Source organism: Euprymna scolopes, chromosome 32 (assembly GCF_053919585.1).
Source record: "Euprymna scolopes isolate OS-2025 chromosome 32, ASM5391958v1, whole genome shotgun sequence".
Taxonomy (NCBI): domain Eukaryota; kingdom Metazoa; phylum Mollusca; class Cephalopoda; order Sepiida; family Sepiolidae; genus Euprymna; species Euprymna scolopes.
This window is the reverse complement of record NC_136513.1, coordinates 55,173,929-55,178,742: the sequence shown is the minus strand read 5'-3', so window position 1 is coordinate 55,178,742 and position 4,814 is coordinate 55,173,929.

The following is a 4,814-nucleotide window of genomic DNA, read 5'->3' as shown; positions in this document are numbered from 1 at the left end:
GAATCGCCCGCTTTATATACGCAACTGTTTACGCGTCGAGACTGAGACTCCGCCCACTTGCGAACGTACTAAATTCGCTCACATCCGGTCACAAGTGGTGAAGCGACCGGTCGGAGAGTTTGAGTAAGAATTTCACGGAGATAATCCGTAACGGAAGACATTCTTATGACACCAAAATTTCCTAAAAATAAATAAACAAATAAACAAACCGATCCTCTTAACTTTAAAAAAAGAAAGAAAGAAAGAAAATAATCCTTTGGTACAGACATATACATTACATCTTTATTCGACGCACACGATGTACGTACATATAGGAAGATTTCCGGATCTTAAAAAATATATTTTATCAAGAATTCATACTAATTCACACACACACACACACACACACACACACACACACACACACACACACACAAAAAGCCAAAAAGTCTTTATGATGTACGTAATGCCATGAAATGAAAATGTCATTTTCCAAAAATCACAAAAATTGGATAAAGTATATCTTTTTATATAGAAAATCATTTTTTAACACTTTTTAACGATTCATAGTATATAGTAGCCATTACAAGACTGATTTTAAAACCTCGATAGTTTGTATTGAGTTGTCACCCTTTACTAAATCTGATGGATCAAGACACATACGATTCTCGTTTCATCATAAAATCTGATTTTCTTAATAAAAAAACTACTTTCCGAATTAGTGGCGTGCATATGCCGGGACCACCTTGTTTGATTTTTTTTTTTTTAACATAGGCATCACCACATTATCAAGGCCAAGAGGCCACTCAAGGATAAGGGTTAAAGAGTGTACAGTAGAAATTGGACAATATAGTAATCATTAGTAATGAAAATTTGGAAAATTTGATAACTTATATGGAACGGCTCATCAAGAACTTATTTACGTTAGACTTGAGCACAACCATATTGTAGTCAGCCGGAAAGCAGGAAAACGGAAGACAATTCCACAGGCGTGCAGTTCTAAGAAAGAAGCTTTGTTCATGGAATCTACGTTTAGGTTTAGGCACAGATAAAGAGTGGGGGGAATTATTGATAGTGTTTACAACTAGACGAGTATTTCTTGTGAAAGTTTGGCGAGGGGGGACCATAGATTGAAGCTCAGTCGAACACTTTCCATGAAAATAACGATACATCAGAGACAAACTCGCAAAATCTCTTGATTGCATACTCCAAAGACTCAGAGTATTGATAAATAGAAACCTCTCATGGAAAAACAAAAATAAAGAAAAAAATTACCCGATCCACATACCCGTGACGGAAAGAGAATTTCGTACACAAAAATTCACGTAAATTGATCAAGTAGTTTATTTTAAAATAAGAAAATCAAATTTTGTTGGCTAAATGAACAACGACGATATCATGACGCAATCTTTAAACCAGACTGGAAGAATAAGGGAGATAATTCCAAATAATTCAACTTGTGAGGTTTTAGTAAGCCATTCTTAACATGGAGAGGGGCATTAAAAATCTCAAATTCGCTTAAAAATGTTTTCATTATTTTCATAAAAATACTAATTGATCAATTTACGTGATTTTTAGGGTAAAGTCACTAAATTGGGTTTCTGGGTAATATGAGAAAATAAATCTGTGTATGCATTCAAAATGTTTCTTATTTTAAATATTATGCATGAGGAGCCATTTCAAGTAAAAAAATTAATTTATTTTATCCATCGAAATTCGAGAAATGCACGATGAAAATGTTTAAATATTGAATGAGTAATAACGAAGATGGCTGGCACCCGCAATTTCGAAAAGCATTTTTTTCAATGCATGAAAATAATGAAAATGTGAGACTAAAATCGTGTTTACATTATCGACACATTAAAACAACGTTCTTATTTAGTGATCATTTTGAAGGCATAAATATACGTGTGTTAAATAACTCTAGCAAAAATCAACTAATGGTAAGATTTTCATTAAATTTTCGATACGAATTCATTTTTAAATTAATTTATATTTAAAAACAAATATTTTCGTTAAATATATGACATTTATCTCACAAAAATATATTGCTTCTGTTGAAAGTTTTAGGCATACATACATACATACATACATTTAAACAGACAGGTGAGATTTATATAATAGATACATGTATTTAGTGTTACAATTGTTTCATAAACATTCGGACAAGCTTCAACTGTACCTCGTTAAAAGATATTCCAAAATGGCAAATCTTCAGACACAAAATACAAATGTAATAAATATAGAAACCCTTATCCTCGGGTGGCTTCTTGGCCTTGATAAGTAGTGATGTATTGTAAAAAAAAGACCCCAAAAAACCCAGTTCACACCATTCGTTATTTACAAACAGTGAAACTCACCACACCGTCCCTTCATTTTCTCGGTTTTCATCGAATCATATTATGATAAATAATAGACAATGAGAATTACAATGATAATTTGATGAAAACCGAGAAAATGAAGTTTCGTTGTTTGTAAATAACAAATGGTGCGAACTTTTATATAAGTATTGCATTTGTATTTTGCGTCTGAAGATTAGCCATTTTGGAACATCTTAAACGATTTAAGTTTGTCCGAATAGTTATAAAACAATTGTAACACTAAATAAATACATCGTATAATAAAACACGTGATATATGATTGGCTTGGTTATTGTGGAATCATGATATATATGCTTGATTATTGATACTGATAATCGTTGTGCTTAATTAACTGGGCTAATTAATATTGACTGTGGTTTAATTTATATATGTATGGACAATATCGGCATTTAATAAGTAAATTCTTGGTTATATATATATATATATATATATATATATATATATATATATATATATATATATATACTAGCAAAAGTACCACCGTTGACTGGGTTCAAAAACAGCCTACAGAAAAATGGACTCTGATTTATGAAAGTATGATAGGTTATGAAAAGGCTGGGTTGTAAAAAGATAGCTTCGAATTTGAGGGCATCAAAACCAGAGCAAAATATGGTGAAAGTAAAAATAAAATAGATAAACCCCATAATTTATTATACCATACCTGTTCACACTGAAACACTTATCACAATATTATGTGGATCTATATTAAAATACCTTGTTAAACTTTGTGACATATTTCCATTCTATGGAGGTCAGGTGCGAACGAACACCCCATAATTTTATTATACCATATTTCTTCAAACTTGAACATAATTATCAAAGTATACTTATGCAGATAGATATGAAAAGTCTTTATTAAAGTTTGTGCTTATTTCCATTCTATGGAGGCCAGGCGCGAACGCAGACCCCACAATTTTATTATACCATCCCTATTTAAGTTAAAACATACTTATCAAAGTATTATTATGTACAACTATATAAAAAACACTTGTAAACGTTTTTTTTTAATTATTAAATTTTTTATTTCCATACTTTGTGGACTAGGCGTGAACGCAGACACCACAATTTTAATGAACCACCGTTCTACCAGATCAAACATACCCATTCCTGTGTCTCGATACGTCTTCTATCATTATATGTAATCAGTTTTTTTTAACTAGTCAACAATATAGGAGCCTATGCGTGACCACACACACACACACACACACACATGCGCACACACACACACATTCAACTTTATTTATTTTATTATTTTATTTATATTTATATATATATACACACACACGCGCACACACACACACACACACATATATATATATATATATATATATATACAGGGTTCCCACAAAGTCTGGCTACATAATTTAGCCAAATTTTGTGGACACCCTGTATATATATATATATATATATATATATATATATATATATATATATATATATATATATATATATATATATATATACTCGGGTTTTTTTTATATTCAAAAGTAATGGACTAATGAATTCAACGAGGTTGTTAGATAGTGCTCAATAAAAAGAGCTGATAATACTTGTTTATTGTTATATAAACATGCTCACATCCCGCTGCTACAAATAGCCACTTGTTTCAATCAAACAACAGATATCATCAGGCAGCGACTTGACTATTCAAAAGTTCAATGAATAACCTTGAAACAAGTGGCTATTTGTAGCAGCGGGATGTGAGCATGTTTATATAACAATAAACAAGTATATATATATATATATATATATATATATATATATATATATATATATATATAATTATTTTTTTACTATAATAATTAAATACCTACAGACACTAGTGTTTCATCCTTTCGGGATTCTTCAGTGCAGGGTGTCACGATTACTACCAGTCGAACGATTCGAACCCCGCGACACGAGACATTTCTGGCTCGATTAGCGGAGGCCGTATCCATTCGGCTACCATTAATTGTGTGAAATAGCGTTGAATTTTTAAACATTTTAATTTAAATGTTCATTACGTCAGACAGACAGTGATCAAATCGTTATACGATGATCTACGCATAAGAGCTAAATTGACCGACTTTTAATTCAACTGAAAGTGCTCAACGATAAGAAACGAATTTCTTAAAGGGGCTGTCATAATTATTTTTTTACTATAATAATTAAATACCTACAGACACTAGTGTTTCATCCTTTCGGGATTCTTAAGCGAGATAAGACACTGATAGAATTCAGATGAAAAATCCTGATAGATATTACTTGAAGTAATACTTTAAAGGAGATACTAGCCAAAAAGGAAAAGCTCAATATTTAAGAATAGAGCAATATATAAGTTTCTTGGTTAAATTTTAAATTCTGAAAAAACAACATATAGAGACATATATTCGATTTAAGAATTTATTGTTTGACAAAAGGAATATATAGAAGGGGTTATTTTAATTTTCTTAATCCATGGATTTTCAACAATGG